The sequence below is a fragment of the Leptosomus discolor genome, chromosome 3 (genome assembly GCF_034619465.1).
Source record: "Leptosomus discolor isolate bLepDis1 chromosome 3, bLepDis1.hap2, whole genome shotgun sequence".
In the NCBI taxonomy this organism is placed as follows: domain Eukaryota; kingdom Metazoa; phylum Chordata; class Aves; order Leptosomiformes; family Leptosomidae; genus Leptosomus; species Leptosomus discolor.
Window position 1 is genome coordinate 31,624,514 of NC_141393.1, and position 23,825 is coordinate 31,648,338.

At 37.9% G+C, this 23,825-nt stretch overlaps 1 protein-coding gene across 3 annotated transcripts in view; it reads left to right on the forward strand.

The window, feature by feature from the left end:
- The window catches only part of PRKD1 (protein kinase D1), a 142,119-nt gene that overhangs the window by 71,194 nt on the left and 47,100 nt on the right, over positions 1-23,825 (forward strand). The gene's annotated exons all lie outside the window — the stretch shown is intronic.

A 23,825-nucleotide genomic window follows, 5' to 3' on the forward strand; every position in this document is an offset into this window, starting at 1 on the left:
GAAAAACACATTAAAACTACTGTCATGCTTTTGCAACCGAAAATTCTCCCGGTGTCTTTGTCCCAGTTAGGATTTAAGAACAAGAAAGTTTTGTTTGCATGGACTTAAACCTATTCTGGATCATTATGCCTATTAATTGTTGGGGTTTTTTTTCGTTGTGTTATTTTGGGTTTTTTTTGTATTCCACTATACTTTTTAACAATCTTATTTTGGTCATATTACTAGTTAAGCAACAGGTTAATTTTAATAAGCAATTTGAAATATGTATATACTACATTTTTAGAGGAAAAAATGGTCCTGTGGCAGCACAACCCTTTTCAAAGAAGCATAGTAGAAACAAAATCTAACGAGTAACAACAAAATACAATAGATATTTTAACATTTACTTAATTAACAGAATAGCTTGAAAATTAGAGTTGGTATCCACATATCTTGCTTGAAGTGTCAACAGTTTAATATTTAATTGGACAGAGTGTACATTTTTCTATTAATTGATGCACTCAGTTCATAATTCCCTGTGGAGGAATTGTCAAGGCTGCTCTTGCTAACAGTGACCTGGCCTCTCTCAAAGTAAGGATTTTTAGTTTTTACACAAAATGCCATGAAAATGTCCACTGGAAAGAGAGGTTTGTTTTTTTTTTTCAAAACGTTACATGATTTATTTTTAAAATTAGGAAAGGAAGAGAAGAAGAAAATGTAAATTCTAGGCAGGGAAGCAAATAAAATTATAGAAATATTTATTATTTATGGATGGCTGTCCAAGAGGAGTGGTGGATGCTTCATATACAGGACTATTGGTTGTGTGACAGGTGTAAGTGATGGTATGGAATGTGAAAAGGTGGAGCAAAGGAAAATAACTGTTTAGGCCCAGGAAATACAAAAGTCAGAGGAGACAAGAGAATGAAAGTTACAGTTTGAGGGTGACTAGCAGGTGAAAGGGCATAAGAAGAGATGGAGTATGAGTGAATCATGAGGTGAAAGGCTAATTTTTGGAGGGAGCGAAATGACAAATGGATTTAAGGAGCATGTTTGGTCAGCAGGGTGGCCATAAAGAGTGAATTATTCTAATTGAAGGTAGGAAATAAGCACAGTTATGTGACTGGAATGTTGAGGAAGTCTGAGGATGCCATTAGGTGTCAATAGGACTTGTCAAAAGCTTAGATGTAAGAAGGGATGAAGTATGTGACTAGGAATGGTGGAAAGTTTACAAGGGTATGCAGTAGAGACTCTTTGGCAAGGTATATTGGTTTCTTAATTCCATGTGTACCAAAGACTATGATTTTGTTTCCACGTTTTTATTGAACAACTGGAGTAATAATTTTTCTCTTCTCTGCCAAAAGATTTGAAAGTCTTCCTTGGGCCTTTCCTTCTTCGGCGATGAAAAATTGTTATCTAGTTCTTACACAAATAAATGTGTATTTGTAGTATTTTATATTAGCAAAGCTGCACTTATTTTTAAACTAGCTTCAGAGGCAGTAGATTTAGAACAATGCAGAGTACTTCAAAAATTATTCCAGAAGTAGTGATATTGCTATCAAATAATAAAGGTCGCACAGTGTTCACACCAATGTTTGATGGTGCATACTAGCAAAGTCCTCTGACCATGTGCAAAAGATGGCATATTATTTATTAAGTCCATGTGTCTTTTGGATTAGGGAGGCCACAGGTGGACAGAGTACAGAACTGGACACTGCGCAGTACTCAGGAGTAGCCATGTAGTGATGTTGGTCAGCACTTATGGGTGCAACCTGTCAGGCCCCATGTGTTTATGTATGTCCAGTTTATCCAGTTTGCTTAAATGTTCCTTAATCTGATTCTTCTCTGTTGAGGGTGGGTCTCCTTGCTCCAGACTTACCCTCTGGTCTCAGGGATCTGGGATTCCTGAAGGCTGGTCTTGTCAGTAAAGACCGAGGTGTAGAAGGTGTTGAGTACCTTGGCCTTTTCGCTAGCTTTGTCACCAGGTTGCTTGTCCCATTAATCGATTTCCCTCATCTTCCTTTTGCTGCTTTAGTTAAGAAAGTGAAGCTTACTGTTCCTTCATATTTAATCAAACGGTATTCTCTCTTAATCTTGTGGAAATCGTTGTAGCACCATGTGGTGAAGTGGGTCTGAAAAGAGGTTACAGGCGTGCACCTCAGATGCTTTTAGTAGGCCTCTGTTGTAACACGTGTAAATATTAGTTCTCCTTTTTCATTGTTCTTCACCATCTTTTTCTCTCCTGTTGCCCAAGTTCTTGTGTGAGTCAGTGCTTTGCTCTTAAACTATTCTGCTTTTGTGGGCACGCCCACATAAGTAAGAAAGCTGATTTATGTAGGGTATTAGTTATGTCTTTCACTCCTGTTACGTTTTCGGAAACGAAACTGAGACAACAGCCCTTCAACATTTTCATTCCAAAAATTGTTTTTGTAAGGGTGATTTTAGTTAATCTTTAAGAAGCCATTGCATTGCCATGGATCATCAAAATATATCGCTAGGTCCTCTGGTTACTAGTGACTTAATGTTCTAGTCTTTTTGTTACAAATAAAGACACTTATTGACAAGAACGGCTGTGGGGTTTTTTGAAGTTATTTGTAACACTTTTTAGATTCTCTAACTTTATGCATACCACTTATGCCATTGATCCTTCAGGAATTTCAGAACATCACTATGTAAAATCTTCTACAAGAATTTTGCGTAAAAATGACATTTCTTGCGCATGACATAAACAGATGCTAAGGTACAGCAGGTAGCAGCAGGTAGCAGTTTATAAATATTAGAAAGACCGTTCAGATAGAATGGACTAAAGCAGTCAGGAAACAATATTTAAAATATTTCATTTTCTTTCCCCAAAGCTATTTTAATATTTTAGTATCAGATTAAATAGCAGATCCATCAATCTAAGAGAAAATCTTTTAATTTAAAGTGTATGCGCTTTAAATTCTGATAACGGATGTAAGAAATAATTGCAATAGTATGTGCAATCAGAAAATTTGGTTTTCTCTTACTTTGACCTTTCAATCCTCAAGAAAAGCATAATGTTCAGAATCAGCATTTCTGAACACTATTCTGTAAATCTACATAGGTGTTTATTTTTAGATACACTGTCTTTTCTGGTGTGTAAGATTGTAAGGTTCTCATATAATACAAACAGAACCCCAAAGAGAATTGTAGGAGTTTTATGATTTTAATGTATTTGTTGCCTGAAACAACAAAAGATTATCCAAATTTGAGCTTTGAAGGCAAACAGTTCTATTACTTACTACTTTACGAAGGTACTGGGAAAGAAAATGTGAGTTGTCACAGCTCTTGTAGACTAATAAACTTCATTTACAGATGTTCTTCCCTCTTTTTCTCCAAAAATGACAAATGTTTCCTTCTGGTACTACTTTGATAATCCAAAAATTATATTTGGCTTCATGGGCAAATTTTGACTTCAGCAAGAAATACCATTTCGTTCCTTATACCTCTTCATACAACTTATCTTTGTAGATTACACACATGAAGATGCCTTTCTGCTAGTACAGTGCATGTGTGAGGTTTTAAAGTGATGTAGTTAATAGATGCAAGCTGCCTTTTAGACCACCAGTTGTGATTTTTTTAGTAAAACACTGAAATCAGCTTTTAAAAAAGCCCAAAACACAAACAAACGAAACCAGTTGTTACCTGCTTAACTTTGTAAAGAGATCTTATTATGAAACCTTGACAACAAAATGACATTTACCAGAGGAGGAGTGGAGACCACTCTTATCATCAGTTGATGATAACTCAAGGAGTTTTAACAGCTGAAACCCAACAAAAAGGATGGGTCAGTTGTTTGCCCCTTTTCAGGTGCATTTTCATACGAGATTCCCCAGTGTGATTTCCTGAAGCTGAAATCTCAGCTTTCATCAGATTGCATCTGCTTTCAATCTCATCCTGTCCTACTGCAGGAGTTTTTTGTGAAGAGTAATGGATAAGACATGTTTTCTATATCAACATGCTGCAATATGAGCTCCTAAACACTACAGCAAGAGTAAATGAAAGACCAACCATGCAATACTGTTCCAATATTGTAGAACTGGGAATGGTTTCCTCCTTCAATTGCACAAGAACTTTAACATTGCAGAAACTGCTGGATTTAGTTACTCATCTGCAGACAGTTCGGTGCTTTTCACTATGCTGTCCTCAGAAGACTTTGTCTCTCTAAATGCAAAGGACAGCAAATGAAAGTTATAATATGTCATGGCCTGACTGGTGATTACACTCTTACAAATGAAAGCCTTCAGTCAGATGTCTCGAGTTATACAAGAAATTAAATACATATCCTCCATAAACACTCAAAAGCATCAGTGTCCTCTCACAGGTGAGCCTTAACTAAATTCAGCAATTCATTGCTGCAGTGTTAAAATTCCTGTGTCATGGAGGGGAGGGAGGTGTTCCCAGTTCTGCAACAATGGAGAAGAGATAGACCTATGTAAACAGTCTGTAATGTTTGGGGAAGTATCCAAACTAATGCAGACATAGTTTCAAATTATTACAGATTTTGGCAATAGTGCATCACAAATTAGCTGAAGGTGGATTATCTCTCCTTTTTAATAAAAAAAAAGTCTACCTAAATGCAGGGCTATAAGAATTTTTTTCATAATATTTAATAATTTTGATGTGCCTTGAAAATCTATTTTGAAGGGAGCAAAAATCCCTCTGAAAACAGGCAGGATTGGCCTTGAGCACTACAGTGAAAGCTATTGAGCTCTTGAGCATTGGGAAGGACAAAAGAAATGCAATATATGTTCAGATGCTTGTGTTGAACTGGTTGAAATGTTGTCTTTCCAGCCTACATGACAAATATCTAAACAGAATATACATTCTGAAGTTTTGTAAATTCAAGGTATATAATGGCAATTATTTTTGAGTGGCATGTCTGAAAGAGGCAGTAGAACGTAGTGTTACTGCTACAGCTTTGCTGCTGAAAACTCTGTGCACTGTGAGTAAACATCCCCCAAGGCACTGATATCTGATGTCAAAAGCTATACTGATCCACTGCATTCATTTTTTATTGCACATGTCGATACTGGTCAGGGTAGAGAAAGCTGAACTGTCAGTCCTAGTATGGGTTATACAATCAGTTCATATCCTAATATTGTGCCTTTTCTAATTTTCATTGTTGTTTACCTAATTACAAGGTCTTTTATAAAGGCTGGACAACCTGTGATTATTATTATTTTTCTTCTTATTGGACCTATGTTCTTGGCAGTTTAAGTAATAACAAATATGATAATTTTCTGGATCAGAGTTCATATTGAAAGATGAAAAATTATCTAGAAAAATTTATAGTTGAGTTACTCATTGTAGCTGAAGGACTTTAGTCTGTTTTAGGGAAGAAAATTGTACTTGCAGATGTCATACAGTATAACTGAAAGTTTGTGGTAGAGCTAGAGGTTTCTGGTGAAACCCGAGACATTTAATCAGCTCAGAATGCAGCACCTGCTGTGCTTTTATATTCATAATGAACATTATTACTTTTATTTTGCATTGGTGCATATGCAGTAGGATTTTAATGGAGTATAAGAAACGTGTAACTCACTGAACAACTGTTGTGTGTCTGGACCAGTCAGCAGACGGAGGAGATGAGCACAGGGTATTGCAGTCAGCCAGATGAATTGTTCATTGCCAATATAGATTCTGGCATTTTGGAAGTGAAAGGTTGGGCATTATTATGAGAGTGGAAGCAAAAGTGTGTGTTGAGTTACAGATTCAGTCAGCTGTACATTGAAAGTGAAAAGGGAACTTTCGTTATGAACATTAGTAGCCCTCATAAATACAGTTTTATTTTTATCTCTTACATGGTTTTCTTCCTTTTACTGTATGTATTTTTAAAATATTATCTGGTTTAACACTTTGTTTCAGTTGACTACATGGGATTCTGATAGTGCTTCTATAGGAGATATAGGGACACTTCAGAAATGTATTAAAACCACAAATTTGTGTGTTGAACCCAGGTGGTTCATTAGGCTGCACTTCTGTGCATTCATTGAACAGTATCCCTAATACCATTCTGTCGGTAACATACTGCTTGCCATATTGCTGTTTTCTTAGCTGTGCATTTTATATTTGTTTCTTCTTCAAAATATTAGAAAAGTTCATCTGGTCTCCTAATGCACAAAAGAGCAAAGTCCTTTACTAGTGGTGTGGAAATCTCCACTAATGTGTTCATTGAATCTGACATTTACTTAGTTAAATTGCATTTCAGACTCAAAAAGGATCTGAATCTTTGGAGAAAGGATTTTATCGAGTTGTATTTGTAGGGAGGGTTCCTTTTGATTGGAATACTCTGAAAAATTAGTAGGCAGCCCAAACCAGGAGGCAAGGTACAGAAGTTGCAGTCAATGCTATAATCAAAGATGGTTGTAAATGAGTAGTCAGTCATTCATCAACACTGAAAGGAAGAGAAACCAAAAGTTGCGTCTTTGTAGGTATCTCTCTAAAATGGAAGCACACACTCTATAGAACAAGCTGACAAATGAGAGTTGCTGTAGCTCTGTACTTCCGCACTCTGATTCTTTTTGAGTTCTGTTTTTGAGGACTTCAAGGAAACAATTGCTTTAGATGCCTTCAGACTTACATTCTTGCCAGCATAGTTTATGACCTACACTATACCTTGTTCATGAAAGTTTATTAAAAACTGCTGTGTAAATTTGCCAAGTCTTTTCATGTTATGTAGAACAAAAACCAATTTTATATTTACAGGTTTAATATGAGTTTGCTTATAAAAATTCTATTTTTACTGGGGCAAAATTACATTGGGATGCAAGAGTGTTTTGTCCGCCGCTGGAAGGCAGACGATGAAACATTAGCATCTTGTGCAAATTAGTGGAATGTACTTCATGTGCTTGCTGTGAACAGTTGTGCTCAACTTGGCAGGTTTCCTGAAGCAAGAAAGTAAAATAGCAGCTATTTTACATTCCCTTGCTGAGCCGATGAGGGCAGAAGTTGATCCACTGCTTTTATTAAGAAGCTGTTTCTGTTTTAATATCACGTAGATGGTACACCACCTGATAATTAGATGGATATTTTATTTGGATTCAGTACAGTTTATACTGTCTTGTATATGATAAAATATATTGAACTGAATAAAAGCTGTAGATAACTATACAATTACAGTAAATGCCATATATCAACATATAACTGGATTGTAATGTTAGTTCGACTGTCAGCTGCTTGAGATGAACATTTTGATGTTATATCTTTGAACATCATTTTACAGTACTTACGTAGTTGATCACAGTTTGCAATTTTGCTTTGTTGTGGTTGAAAAGCATCCTTCTCTCGGTGTCTTGCCTGTTAACAGATTCTTTTTCTGGTGTCTTTGAGAAATACAGCTTTCTTTTCTCTGTCATCTAAGATGATACTTTTTACAATTATTCTTCCTGTATATCCTTTTAATTGTCTCTAGCAATCATCTTTTTTCTCATTTCTGTAGAAGTAAGGCTCATTACTGATTAGGTTGAAGTGAATTTATTTTATATCCCTCACTGATCATTAGCCTATATTGTTCTTGGATCATGAATTTCAGATAGATGACTTTGAAGTTCTTAGGGCTAAAAGATTGTTTCCTTCTTTGTTTACCTTTTGCCTCATTGTCTTCTCTTCAGCTCGTAAATGTTATAGTTGTTACCTTCTGGAGACAGGATTCAAGATCCGTATTTTTTCTGCATCAGCAGAACCTTTCTGAACTCCCCCTCCTATCTTGCCTTACTATTCTTTTCCTTCTGCTGCAGGAGGGAGTAGGTAAAAATAAGATAAAAAGATGGATAACTTAGCAACATCACTTCCTTATATTGTCTGGTTGCATCATCGACAGTACATGCTGAGTAAAATGATATGCGACAGGCGAATGTTAGTAGGGAAGCAGTTAACATGTGACTTTGCTTCTAGTGCTCTTACAGAAATACAGGTCATGCTAGTTATTCTTCCTTGGGTCTTTCTGTATGTTTTTAGTATTTAATGATGATTTCAGCAGCAGAAAATCTGAAATAATTGCAAGATTTTTCTGAACTTGGATTACTAGAAAGCAAGCAGTGTATTTCTTCATAGGAACGAAATTACGTTTATGTTTATTAAGTAAGCTTTTTGAACTCTAATAATTTCTCACTTAGTCAAGATTTTAGATGTCATTTTTAAAGCTTGACTAGTTGGTAAACATAAACAATGTAATTTTGTATTTAGAGCAAAATTAAACTAAATGTTGGAAAAAATAGTATTGGTAGGGAAGATGAATTTTCGTTGAGAGAATCTACACAAATACTTCTGTCATGACAAGACCTTTTTATGAGGGATCACTGTTCCACTGCAAGCTAATAGATCAGCCATCCTACATTGTACACCTTTAATTGTCCAGTTTTTGGAGATTGTACATTTTCAATTTATTTGTGTGCTGTTTATATATACCAAGTTTCTGTTCAGCTGAGATGGTATACTTGGTTTTCCAGGAGTCATACAAACACTTTTTTTCAAAGGCTTATAAAGAAACTATTCTTTCATGAAAGAAGAGGATAGATGCTCAAATGGACAAATAACTATTTACGGCTTAGGAAACAAAGTGTAGAAATACACGCTGTTTTCACAGTGGAAGCAGGTCACTAGCAGAGGTTCTTAGGTCTGTGCTGTAAATACATTCATACATGATCTGGAAAGCATGACTAGTGAAGTGTCAGTGTCACCCCAGATGAAGTTCAGTATAGATCAATATGAAGTATCAGGGGAGTTCCTTGAATTTTATCTATGTAACAAGGGGCTTGGGGTTAGCTGATACTACCAAAACTTAGAAGTTCAAGTTATAATATGAAAACATCGTCTCAGTACTCAGAACCAGTCAAGAAAATCAAATACAAGTCCTGGAATTCTTAGGAAAGGAATAGAGACAAAACAGAAAATGCTTGTAACGTCAATGCCCTTGTGTCATCTGTTTCTGTGACCTCCTCTCTGCTGCAGAGAAGGCTTTTGCTGCAAAGCATGGGCATCTCAGGTAGTGGTCTGGGGAAATACCACCAGATGCTGATACTGCTTTAGGAACTCCTCTTTGAAAGGCAGGATTTCAGGCTTAGTAGACGTTGGTCTGATCCACTCATTCTTAAGCTTTTATATTCTGTGTTATGTGTTTTCTGTTATTCTGTGTTTTATATTCTGTTTATATTCTATTATACTTTTATATTCTTAATACTATATATCACAAGATTTCCCTGAAAAGAAACATTTTTCAAGTTCCATCCATTTAACTGGAGTAACCTCAATGCCTGCAAATTTTCTATGTTGTTACAATCAAAGTAGAATAAGCAATTACATGATTTTTAGTTATTATGCATCAATAAATTGTATATCCAGCTTTCCAAGAAAGGTGGGATTGAAATTGATTACAGTTCATTACAGTTACAGTCATTGCAGTTAATGCATTAAAAAAAGCTTATCAGCTTCTGCAGTAGTTCTAATTAATTCTTGATACTCATTTTATATTATATGTTATACATAAGTATGTATGTTATAACTTCTGAACTTAAAAAAAAAACCTCACTTGGGTGAGGCAGGTTTTTTTTCCTTTCTCACTCATTTTTACTCAATTTTCTTAATATGATACACATCATACTTACTCTTCTTTAAAAGGTTTTAGGTATTAGATATTTAGATTGTTTCGTGTGGGCACCAGTGATACAGCCAGGAACAGTCTGAGGAGTATCAAGAAGGACTGCAGAGCTGTGGGAGCAGCAGTAAGAGACGCTGGAGCACAGGTAGATTTTTTTTTGTCAGTCCCACCTGTCAAAAGGAAGGTGTTTGAAAGGGCCAGTCATATCTGGTGAATCAACAATTGGTTACAGGACTGGTGCCGCAGCCAGGGATTCAGCTACTTAGACTGTGGGACTCGCTTTGAGAAACCTGGTCTGTTGGGGGCTGATGGGGTCCATCTGTCAGAGAAGGGGAGGAATATCTTTGGTCATATGCTTCCCAGGCTGGTGAAGAAGGCTTTAAGGTGACCTGGGGAGGGGAAACATCAATCCATCCCACTCCTACCAGTTTGATGCCAGTGCAAGCAATAGATGCCCAGAGCCTGGGGAGGGATCACAGCAGGAGAGCACCTGAAGAGCAGCACAAAGGAATTACAGCCAGTAAGTCAGCTTCATTGGGGGCCCAACTTAAATGACTCTGTGCAAAAACACATAGCATGGGGAATAAACAAGAGGAGTTAGAGACATGCTTACGCCTGCAAGGCTATGATGTTATTGGCATCACAGAGATGTGGTGGGATGGCTGCTATGACTGGAGTGCTGGAATGGAAGGATACAGGCTTTTTAGAAAGGAAAGGCAGGGGAGATGAGGAGGGGGTGTCGCCCTTTATGTCAGTGACCAGCTGGAGTGCGTGGAGCTCTGCCTGGGGATGGATGAGGAGCCAACTAAGAGATTATGGGTCAGGATTAAAGCAAGGGCAGGGACAGGTGACATTATAGTGGGAGTCTGCTATAGGCAGAAAACTGAGTGGATGGGGCCCTCAGTTACAGACAGGAGCAGCCTCACATTCACGAGCACTGTCCTCATGGACGACTTCAACCACACTGGTATCTGTTGACCTGGTGTCCCTTATAGGGAGAGACAATACAGCAGGGCATAAGCAATCCAGGAGGTTCCTGGAATCCGTGGGTGGTAACTTCCTTCTTCAAGAAATAGAGGAGCCAATGAGGAGAGGTGCTATGCTGGACCTTGTTCTCATCAACAAGGAGGGCTGGTGGGGTATGTGAAGCTCAAGGGATGCCTTGGCTGCAGTGACAATGAAATGGTCGAGTTCAAGATCTTAGGACAGCGAGGAGGGCGCATAGCAAGCTTGCTAGCCTGGACATCAGGAGAGCAGATTTTGGCCTCTTCAGGGACCTGCTTGGTAGAATACCATAAGATAAAGCCCTGGAGGGAAGAAAGGCCCAAGAAAGCTGGTTAATATTCAAGGATCACCTCCTCCAAGCTCAGGAGAGATGCATCCCAATGAAGAGGAAGTCAAGTGAAAATGCCAGGAGGCCTGTGTGGATGGACAAGATGCTCCTGGACAAACTCAGACACAAAAAGGAAGCCTACAGAGGGTGGAAGCAAGGACAGGTCGCTTGGGAGGATTACAGAGAAATTGTCCCAGCAACCAGTGATTGGGTTAGGAAAACCAAAGCCCCTGACAGAATTAAATCTGTCCAGGGACATCAAGGGCAACAAGAAAAACTTTCATAGTTATGTTGGTGATAAAAGGAAGACTAGGGAAAATGTGGGCCCTCTCCAGAAGGAAATCAGAGACCTGGTTACTCAGGATGTGGAGAAGGTTGAGGTACTCAATGACTTTTTTGCCTCTGTCTTCACCAGCAAATGCTCTAGCCACACAATGCAAGTCACAGAAGGCAAAGGCAGGGACTGTGAGAATGAAGAAACATCCAGTCTAGAAGAAGATGAGGTTCGAGACCATCTAAGGAACCTAAAGGTGCACAAGTCCATGGGACCTGATGAGATGCATCTGCGAGTCCTGAGGGAACTGGCAGATGAAGTGGCTAAGCCACTATTCATCATATTTGAGAAGTCGTGTCAGTCTGGTGAAGTTCCCACTGACTGGAAAAGGGGAAACATAACCCCCATTTTTAAAAAGGGAAAAAAAGAAGAGCCAGGGAACAACAGGTCAGTCAGTGTCAGCTCTGTGCCTGGCAAGATCATGGAGTGGATCTTCCTGGAAACTATCCTAGGGCACATGGAAAATAAGGAGGTGACTGGTGACAGCCAGCATGGCTTCACTAAGAGCAAATCATGCCTGAAAAATTTGGTGGCCTTCTACAATGGGGTAGCAACGTCGTTGGATAAGGGAAGAGCAACTGTTGGCATCTACCTGGACTTGTGCAAAGCATTTGACGCTGTCCCATCCGACATCCTTGTCTCTAAATTGCAGACACATGGATATAATGGATGGACCACTCGGTGGATCAGGAATTGGCTGGATGGTTGCACTCAAAGAGTCAAGGTCAATGGCTCGATGTCTGATTGGAGAACAATGATGAGTGGTGTTCCTTAAGGATTGGTACTGGTACCAGGCTGTTTAACATCTTTGTTGGCGACATGGACAGTGGGATGAGTGCACCTTCGGCAAGTTTGCTGATGGCACCAAGCTGTGTGGTGTGGTTGACACTGGAGGGCCCTCCATGTGCAAACCTCATGAAGTTCAACAAGACCAAGTGCAAGGTCCTACATCTGGGTTGGGAGAGTCCTAAGAACAGATACAGGCTGGGCGATGAGTGGATTGAGAGCAGCCCTGTGGAAAAGGACTTGGGGGTGCTGGTGTTGAAAAACTGAACATGAGCCAGCAATGGGCGCTTACCAGTCACATCCTGGCTGCATCAAAGAAGTATGGCCAGTAGGTCAAGGGAGGTGATTCTACCCCTCTACTCTGCTCTGGTGAGACCCCATGTGCAGTACTACATTCAACTGTGGACCCCCCAGCGTAAGAAAGACATGGACTTGCTCGAGCGGGACTAGAGGAGGGTCATGAAGATGATCAGGGGGCTGGAGCACCTCCCTTATGAGGACAGGCTGAGAGAGTTGGGGCTCTTCAGCCTGCAGAAGAGAAGGCTCTGGGGAGACCTTCTAGCAGCCTTCCAGTACTTACAGGGTACCTACAGGAATGGTGGGAAGCGACTCTTTAGCAGGGACTGTAGTGATAGGATGAGGGGTAACGCTTTTGAACTGAAAGAGGGGAGATTTAGATTAAATATTAGGAAGAAATTCTGTACTGTGAGGGTGATGAGACACTGGAACCGGCTGACCAGAGAAGCTGTGGATGCTCCCTCCCTGGAAGTGTTCAAGGCCAGGTTGGATGGGGCTTTGAGAACCTGGTCTTGTGGAACATGTCCCTGCCCATGGCAGGGGGGTTGGAACTAGATGATCTTTAAGGTCCCTTCCAACCCAAACAATTCTATGATTCTTATGATAAATTTTATTTCTCCTTTTCTCAATTTTTCATATTCTTTCAGTTGTTGCTGCTTCTAATACAAATTCTAGTCATAAAACTGCCAGAACATGAACATTTCTCTCTCTCCTTTTTTTTTTTTTTTTTTGCCAGACTCCATTCCCTTCCATCAAATAACTACCTTCCCCACTTCATTTTCACTAGCTACCACACATAATGGAGAACAAGCCTTGCCTAGGCTAAGCAAACTCTTTGATTTGTCATAGAGGTTTTTGATACATTTGTTTTGAAGTTTCTTTGACCATTACATGGCTTGACCAAACATTTGTATCAGTGTATTTGTTAATTGATAGTAGTGAGTCTTGAATGGAGAGTAGCTGTAAATGATTCAGAGAGGAACATAGCAAAAAATAAAAGGTAACCCACTTGGAATAACTTGCCCATTAGATGTGTTACTAACCTGTCAACAGTGTATTCTACGCTGCTTGGATATGTGTTGGGAAAATGGAGTATCTCTACTTTTTCAATCTCTCTGAATTCATGGTTGCAATAACTCTTTGCTCCAGTAGGTTTCAAATTATGTATGGTTTGTGAAAAAAAAAAAAAAAAAGAAAAAAAAAAAAAAAAGAAAAAAAAAAAAGTCTTTCAGTATCACTATTAAACTCACTGAATTTACTTTCATTGTCTGTCTGCTGGCTTTGGTATTGAAAGAGCACATGGCAACACACAGTCGCATGGTTATTTTCAAGAAATGGTGTTTGCAACCCTTTGTGGCAAGAGATACACATCTTCTTTTAGGAAGTGCTTGAGGTTTTTAACTAAAACAGGTCTGAGCACAAACAAGCAAACCTCCTTCCCGTGGGGAATATAACAATTTGAAATGGAAACTAAGGAGGGAGAGAGTCAGGAATGGCTACAGGTTGCAATCTGCTGGTTTTTGTATCTGGAGACATTGTCGTTCCAGCTGAAATCTGGCTCACTCTGGCTCTTAAAAAGGCCCCAAGAATGTTTCTGTAAACATAGTTAAAGTGCAACTTGTTGCCAAAAAGAATTTGAAAAGCTTGCTGGCTTCTTAGCACATGAAGACTCCCATCACCCTAGCATGTTGCTGCAGAAGGTTATACTACTGGGTTTTTTTTTTTTTGTTTCCTGGTTTGTTTTTTTGGCTTCCTCCTCTTCTTGAATCTGGTAAACTCTTACTCATTTCCTCTCCAAATGAAACAATTCCAATGTTTTAATCTCTCCTTATATGGAAGTCTCTTCCATGCCTCCAGTGGTTTTTCTCATTTGCCGGTTCTCTCTTACCATGCTTTTTTTGGGGTCAGTCTCACAGAAACTGAACACAAAATGTTAAGTGAGGAATATTAGTATCACCATTTCCCAATGTTAATTTCAATCCCATTTATTTATGTGCATAGGTGAAATCCTGAGTAAACCTGTTAAGTGAGAAGAACACTTCTGTTATCTTCAGTGGAACATGATATGTTCTCTAAACGTTTTGCTTATCTTTTTGACATTCAGATCTACCTGGCCAGGCACTGGAGATGTTTCCATGATGAGTCATTCTTGAATTGTTTTAATCCATTTAAAAAAAAATTAGCCACAGTGCAGAGCAATAATTCATTTATTTCTTCCAGGTTATGTTATCTTGGGCATTTCGTGTGCAAATTGTCCATTTACTTAGTATTGTTAGGTTCCCTTCTTCCTTTCTTAGGCTTCTTCTAGAAAGATGAAAATGGGGATAAGAAAATGCAATGGTTATATACAATCAAATTTCTGTTCCTTGTCTCTGATGGTCCCATATCAAAGATCTGAAACCTGAAGAAAGCATTATTAGTCAGGCAGACACTAAAGCATATTCCAGAAGTAGTCGTATATTTCCAGGATTAGTTGTTTCATCACCTTCCTGGGGCTCGAGGTGAGGCCGACTGGGCTGTAGTTCCCTGTGCACTCCTTACCCTTCTTGGAGGTAGAAGTGACATTTGGTTTTCTCCAGTGTTCCGGCACTTTTCCCTGTCACCATGATCATTCAAAGATTGTTGAGAGTGGCCTCACAATGACATCAGCCAAATCTCTCGCCACTTCTGGCTGCATCCCATCAGGCCCATGGACATCCAATACTACCATGTGAAAGCCCCCCCACCTGTATATTCTGTATATGATGATATATTTTTTATGAATTCTTAGGGTAATTTTAAGAGTTATCTAAACTTTAGCAGGTAGTTCGCATTAAAGACTATTTAAAGTAGTTTCATATACACAGAGGTTCCTTAGTTCAGCATAAGATTATATTTTTCATTCCATTAAACTTATACTTTTAGCCATCAGCATTTATTTACCATATAACAAACCATTTTCTTAATCTTTTGTGAAAGAAACTTGAAGGAATTAGATAACTTTTAAAAGTGCTACTAATTCTTGAGCACATCTTTTTTTTTGAGATGTATGATTCCAACAGTGACCATGTGATCCATCACTTGTTTTTTTTCAGAAGCCTTGGGAAAGAACTGTAAAGAACTTACAAATGAAATGTAAAAGACTTGTGGTGTTTATTTTATGATATTAATTCATCACTGAAAAGGATGAAGAGGCTTTCTTTTTAGTTTGGAGCTGCTCCTTATTTGCAGTAGTCAGTTAATTTTGAACACTGCATCAATAGCTCCAGTAAACTTGCAGAGTATTTAATTCTGTTTTCCTGTGCTAAATTAATACCTCTGCAGTGTAATTTTGTGATTAACGGGGCCTGAATCAGTGAACTAAGGTATTGCTGTTTTTACCACTTGGGTAAAAAATGTGTACATTCAGAAAGGAAGAATTCTGTGATGGGATTTTAAATTAATATAAAACCTACTGTGCTGTAGAGCTTGTAGGTTTGAAACTGTGGAATCATTCTCAAATGAATAGAAGTACATTAAAATTGAACTTTAAATGTGCAGAATGTACAGATGAATCAGGCATGTTGACTTATAATAAACTCTCCTTAAAATTCTGAGCTAGCACTGGACAAATGATTGCAAATGGTTTATTATCTCCTACGGTGTACTGCTTAAGTCTCACGTCATGGGTGAGCAAAGTAAACAACAGCCCATAGTGAATCTGTATACTGGGGTTTATTTAAGAACCAAGGAGACCAGAGCTTTTACCTTACTTCAATACATCCCATGCTGTCTCATTTGCTCCCTTCCTAGCCCTACATTTGCTAGCTTCCCTCTGCCTCTCACAGTAAGGAGGTAGCTGCTGTCCAGGGAACGCTGGGCACAAAGTCACGTTCATTCCTGCTATGTCACTACTTGCAGCTACCAGCCTTGGGCATCATTAACCAAATGCATGGATGTCCCCTGGCTTCCATCTCCCTGACTTCTGGGGTCTTCCCCCACTTCCAGCATCTTAGTTCTAAGCAGGATCTTCACCTTCATCTTTCCAACCCCCCTTCTTTCTGAGATGACCGCTTCTTTTTGGGGACCTTTCTTGTCCACCTTCTTGTCTTCCTGGACCCCCAAGCCCACGATGTTTCCAAACTAAATAGTCCATGTGCAGAAACACAACATATGATCAGCCTTGTAGCTGGTGGTTCAGCTTCCTGTCTCTGCGTTGGTAGAGGATTGAGTGCGTGCTGCTTTTGCTAAGTCTGGACGTTACAAAAAATTGCAACTAGTGTGTACCAGTTGCAGTTAGCAAGTAGCAGGCTTCTGCTTGAGAGTTCAAAATTCCATTCTGAAAATTTATTTCCCCCTCCATCCTCGCCTCCTACAGCCAATTACCTGAATGCCAACTGTCACCATTCATAATTTAAGCTATTTTTCCCCTAAAACATTTGGATAGAGTGATAATAGGTAAGGAAAACAAAATGAAATTTATTGGATTAGAAGGATTTTCCTGCATATAAAATTTAGAGAGTTGAAGTACTCACATATGCATCCAGAAAGCTAATTAGATCCAAATTTTCCATATCCAAGTTTCTCTATTTCAGAGCAGAACAAATAAAGGCAGTGATTACAGAACTGATCTATGCACGTCCAGATTTTAGGAAGTTAAAATTTCTATGATGTATTAGGGTCCCCATAATCTTAGTTTAATTTTTAAATCAGATTTCAGGATGGAGATCAGAGATGACATCTTTGGCAGCGTGAACTGCCATAGCTCTGCTGACTTTGATGGAACTCTGAAAATTCAGACTGTCTTTGATTGCTAGAATAGATCATCAAAAAGAATAAAATGCTTTTCTTTCTCTTAGCCCAGTGAAATTGTATATACAGTCATTAATTAATGTGGTTTAATCAGTGCTTGAAGTTTAATAGTGAATAATGGCATGTTATATTTATTTTTTTTAAGTGGTGATTGCCAGCAGTTCTTGTGGGGAAGGACACAGTTATGAGTGCCTGTGGGAAGTCAATGGGATACGTTACTCTTAAAGGTGTTCCAAATGGAGGAGGGTAGCAGGAGGATGTCTGCTTTTCATAGCTGCAAGATATTGCTAATCATGTCATTGATGGTTTCTTCTGCTATGAGAGGTGTGGATGCTGAATGACAGCTCCCATTACGTGAAGCTCTATTGCTCATAATAGCAGGATCTCACCTCTGCTAATAGTTCAAAGCCCTTTTGGACTTGGAACTGAAAATGATCAGTAAATCATTTGCCTCTTTCTGAAAGCAGGACCATGCCTCTGTGAGCTGCAGTGGCTTCTTGTTCTCATTTCCAGCTGTGCTGAAGGATAGATCTGCTCCTGAGCCCAGAGCAAGGAGTTTTAGCCTTTAACAGCTGAGTCATTAATAACTTGATGAAATAGTTTTGTCAAAACTGTTGTAGTTTCAATGTCTGTGTTTTGGTGATACTAGGAATGCTTAACTAGATGATGGCAAGTTAGCCTGAGAGTTAACTGTAACAGTATCATATTAAGAACATAATTTTGCAAACTTTTCTGCAGAGTAGTGTTTTTCAGGATATTGTAGGCATATTTGGAACCCCTTCTTTTTTCACTCCACAATTTTACGTACAGCCAGAAAGTTGCCTTCACAGCCCCAGTGGTCTGTCAAAGCAAAAGGATAGCCTGACGTTCCAGAAGCCTTTTTGTTAATAAGAAAAGTCTTTATTTATTTTGGAAAAATATACATATCTTCATCAGCAGGGCTTTTATTTTTTCAGTCCATAACACAAGAGTATTCTGAAAGTTAAAACTCAATTGTTAGTGGCTATATGAAAGCCTTTCTAGATGTGTAATTTTAAAAAGTAACGAATTACAAGATGGTGGAAGAAGTTTAAAAGAACCACGTAATTCATATACAAATGCATCTGGAGTTTCATGCTTTGAAAATTTAAACTGTGCTAGGTTTAGCCATAGAAAGTCAACTATATCGTACAGGTGACAGAAAAAGAAATACAAATTATCCATGTTTATACAGATTAAAGATTTGTGTAACTTGCTGGTTAACGTAGTTCTTCCAGATCAAGTTCTAATGACACACTAGTTTCAGTGAATAGTGCTCTGAAACATCGTTTCATGAGTCAAGAAAACAGAATGCTGTCCAAACAGCCTGATGAGAACGCATATCTGAAGCTTAGAAAACCACTATTTTTACCTTAAAAATTAAAACCCAAAACAATTCCATGCCTTTCAACAGTGGAACCTTGCCAAAACCGTTTCAGAAGAAGAAGAAGGAATGGTGTTTTGTATTCTTCTTACTGCTGTGTTCTGCAGTACTTGCCAAATTTAAACCTTTCTTAACATAAAATGCATTTTTCCTCCTTGTCTTTTATTTTTGAATATTTATCATGTCAGTGTAAAATGATACGGCTTTTTTAATGTATCATTATGTAAAATGATATGTTGTAGTTATTCACCCAGGAGGGTTGAAATGTAGAATAAGAATAGTATTTATCACTGCTTATCTTTATCATTGGTATTTTTTTCGATAATGCTGGAGACACCATAGAACTTGCCTCAGTTACTTTTTCAACCAACAGATTGGTGTTCCTCATCCAGTAGTTTGTTAACTTCAATTTCTTTCTGACTGTCTCTATGGGTGGTGCCAAGAGTATCTTTAAGCTGTGGAGTAAGTCCTCTAGTAGTGATTTGTTGAGATGCTGGTCTGCGCTCCCTTGTATTCCAGCCCCAAAACTAAGTACAAAGTTAGGATCTGATAAGCACTGTTCCCTGAAATGGTTTCCTGCTTTGTCTTTGGTTTCTAGGGCTTCTAAGCCTAACTTTCAGGACCCTTTGGTTCAGGTGGGCCTTTAATTACTAGCTGCTGCTTGCTTATCGTCACAGAAATACAGTTCAGGTGTTCTCACAGTTCATGGTGGGTGAACAGTTTTGAAGTCAACTCATCCCTGCTGAGTTTTAACTCCAATGCATACTTAGTGTTCTGGCAGATACAGCAGATGCAGGAGGGTGAGTTCACCATGAAAACGACAGCTTAACCTGCTGCAGAGCTATTTAAATCCAGCCATAGTTCAGCACAGGCAATTTACTTTTCTGTCAAGGAAAAATATCCCAATGTTAATTCAGTAGAGAATTGAACACTTAAGCAAAAATTAAGCTTCCGTTGAAAGGCAGTTTCTTTGAAAATTTATCGTCTCTGTTTTGCAACATGTACTGTACAAGAAATTTTAAGGACATTCAAATTGAAAGACATTTAAATGAAAAGAACTAAATATGTAATATTGCATGTGTGTTTATAATAACTGGTACAACTTCTTCAAGTTCAGTACTTGTGGAGGTTTTTCTACATTTGATTTCTGTCTCCCTAAAATTACATTAAGATTATTACTGCTAAGTATTTATTTGTAACATGAACTAAACAAAAGATATGATAAAGTAATTTCTAAATTACTTTCTTTGCCTTAGGAATAGAAACACTTCTTATTACAAGAGCATGAGCCATGATAACCCCTTAATTAATTTGCAGGGAGACCAGAAGGTTCAGTTACAGCTTTAATGGAAAGGATATTAATTATTTCTTTACCATTTGTGACACGGTAGGAGGGGGTGGGAGGAGACCAGTACAACAAAAATGGAGTTGAGAGAATGACACTCAGTAGCAAAATACTTTCCGTTCACTTAACAGCTTCAGATGGACCTGAATTCAGGACAAAGGAAGAGAGCCAAATGATCAAATCCCTAAGGCAAAACTGCTTGTGGGATGTTTTAGTTTCGTATTTGCTTCTACTGAGATATTGATACTTACTTTTCACAAAAAATAATGGTTTAATATAAAGATATATTAAAATATTTTAAATCTGTTATCTAATTTATTAAGCTAAATTGAAGTCACTGCTTTTTCTAAGCTTAGTTGTGTTTTTACTGCACTGTTCTTACTATTTGAAAAACTACCCAGCCAATCCATGTAAAACTCCTCTTTAATCTTCCAATTTAGCAAACGTCATTTACTCAAAATAGAATTCAAATACATGCGTAACTTTAGGTAGGTATTCAAGGAAATAGGCATAAACTTACATACATACTTAACTTCTTTGCTAGATTGAGACACTATTTTTATTTTACACATCACTCTTGTTTTAATAGTGCTTTGATTATTACTTGTATGCTTTTAGAAACAACCTCAGGTATTTTTATAAACAAAAGTTGAATCTTTAAAATTCTCATATATGTTACAAAAATTCATGGCTATCAGGTCTGAGGGTCTTACAGTAGAGTCTTCCTTGTTTTCTACTTTGAATTTCTAAATAGAAATGCATACTCACTGAGTATCTTGTTTTGGTAAGCTTTTTGGTTTTATATTTGTCGTTTGCAAATTTGAACTAGAGAGACAATAGCAAAGAAGCGTTGCAGTTCTGTTGGAAGCTGTTAGGGCATTGTGTTCCAGTTTGGATGCTTATCCTTGAGAGAGCTTCCAGATACATAACTTTTCCATGATCGTTTTGTTAGCAAAGAAGCAGAGACGTTAATCACAATATTCTTTATAAAGGTGTAGGTAGATATGCTGCGCAAAATCCAGTATCAGAAGTCCTGAAATGAAGGGCTGAGGCTCTGAACTTAGGATGAAACTCTGAAGGAAACAAGTAGGGAGATTTGAAGGCTTAGTGATGTGTCTAGAGTGGTCTGCCTTGCTGAGGAGGTGTGTTGTAGCATGCCATATGACTGGAGTTTCCAAATTGCTGAAGACCAAGTCTTCACACGTATATTACTGTTTCCTGGACTGGGCAAGAGGAGAGGAGATGAGAGAAGGTGTGAATTACCAAGGTCCAAAATGACTCTTTGGTAGTCTCTAGGAGAACAAGTGACAGAAAATATGTGTTAGCTGCTTCCATATGAGACAACAGTGGAGAATCCAACCTCCTAACCTGTAGGCTGACCAGTACAGATGCTAGCATCTATTTTCTGTGCAGAGACATTACAGCATGGCTGTGAACTCCTTAAAGTGTTTTGCTTCCTCCTCCTTCTCCAGTCCAACTTTTCTTTCGGTTCAGTATGATTTTCATCTGTAATTTTGATCTCATTCAGCTCCTGGGCTGTCGTAGCTCAGTTGGTATCCATATGTGGTAGGACCATAGAGATGTCTGATGCCTGACTGTGCCACCTTTTCTTCCTGGTGGCTGCATGCTGCTGATAGAGTGGCCTAGAAAAATGAATCCTTCTCAAACTCCACAAACAAATTGTCTGCTGGAGAGGTGTTGTCCTAATTCCTATGATAGATATTCAATATGAAATTAAATAGGGAAGTTGATAGCCTGTATTTTGTTTGGTTTGTACAATGAAGAATAAATACTTACTTTTATGCTTTAAATAATGTCAAAATATGTTTTAAAGTTTGAGTGCTCGATATTTCCAGTGTATTTGATTCAATCAGAATTGCAGAAAAACATCTGGTATATGCGCAGAAAAGATGGTTGACTTTAAGTCCTAGACAGAGTAAAATCACAAGAATTCTGTTCAACATCTAAAATGCATTCTGATGAGTTTTGGTTTCTAGTATACCAAGGAGAGCATTGCCATTATAGAGTGAGCATTGCCTTAACAGTGGACTTGACCACTAGTCTGGAAAAAATTAGAAAAACAACATACTTGAACAAGTATCCTTCTGTATTTGGAAGCCCTTGAGGCTGAAAAAATGCATGGCCTAACATTGTTAAATAAATATGAAACTATTTTATTTCAGATTCGGGATGTTATAACACGTCAGACTGTTTTATGAAGTCCTAATTTTATGAACTAAGTAAGCTTTTTAACATGGCTTATTATGAAAACTATTAACAGAATAATTCTGGGAAAAGAAAATGAAATCCTGAATTAAACAAGCTGTTAGGTGATTTGGATTGTTTTAATAAAAATTTAAAAAAAGAAAGTCTGTTATCATTGGAGTCATTGGATCCTACTTATGAGATGGTATTCCAAATACTTCTGTTGAAAGATCCCTCGACTGGTTGAGACTAGAAACATATTTTTCTGTGGACATTTTTGGAAAAGTTTTTCCTAAGAGCAGCAATGCTGTTAGGAAACACACCTGTGCGTGTTTTCTCTGATGCTGCTTCTAAGTTGGTTAGGCATCGGAAAAAAAATTACACTAGGTAGAGACAGTAAGAACTATCAAAATAATTAACTGGTGAAAGAGCTAATCCTTTTGACTACTCTGGGGTCTCCTAGGTATGGCTTTGTAACCTGAAGTGCAAAAAAAATGGTTTATGCAATGGTCTTGTTGTTACAGCTTCTGCTACATTTGAAGACTTTCAAATCCGGCCCCATGCTCTTTTTGTTCATTCAAGTTTTGTGCACAGAAGGAGCTAAGTCCAGGGCATAGGTCTTTATTGGTACTCTGCTCTAATTAGTTAAAAACCTTTTCTTGATTGGTATGCAGATTTTTGGTCCTCTTTTCATTAATAAGGAGCAAGGAGCAAGCCAGGAGCTATGGGTATTTTGATCTTTTAGGAATTAATTTTAACTGAACCATTTGAAAAAATGTTTGGTTTTTTTCCTCTCAATTGCAAATCAGGAATGTATTTCGATTGGGAGACAAAGCATTTCTCTTAAGTGGCTACGTACCAGGTTCATTCATACTGATATCTCTGAAGAGTAAGCACACTTAAATCACCTGTTTAAATGGCAGTCTGAATGAGATCAAATGTTTGCATATGCGCTTAATGTTTAACAATATTTGACAGATAATGGTTTTCATTAGACTATCTGAGATATGTTTAATAAGAAAAAGACAAGATTTTATTAAAGTATGTTTTTAAAAGTATTCTGGTACTGGCTGCCTGTGTATACTAAATGGTTCATAAACACTGTCATTGTTTATTTTTATAGTTGATGCTAGTGCTTTTTAACTAGCCCCTGTAACTTTTGGAACTGTTACACTGGTTGCAGGCTCACATCACTTTGAAAGGATTGGTACTCGAGGAAGCATACAGCAGTCTTCCAGACTGCTGTGCAAGGTTTTTATCTTTATTGATGATTGATGTATTGATGATACATGTTTTCTTTTTAAACTCTAATGTATATTTTCAACTTGAGCCATTAGTTCACTGATACAACGTAACATGGGCTGAATCAGATATACCAAATGGTCAGCTAAAGTGGCACATTTTTTATACATTTTCCTTTACTTGTCTAAAAAAAAATAAATGTTTCTTTACTGGATGTGTTCAGTTTACCTTACGTATGTGTACATCCAGGTGTAGTGAGTCAGTCAAGTCTGTGAAAGAGTATTCTGAAAAATTTCCAACATTTGAATGAACTCTGGCGATTTCTGGTAAGTGTTTGATACACTACTATCATCCTGTATCATATTGTGTTTTATTGGAAAAAATACTCTCAGAGAAGTTATTGCTGCAAGTTTGTTAAAGCAGGTTTATTCTTTTTCCAGTGGTCATTGTAGTATGCAGTTATACGATCAATCTTTTTATCTTCAAAATTTAGTACAACAACCAATGCAAAATTTT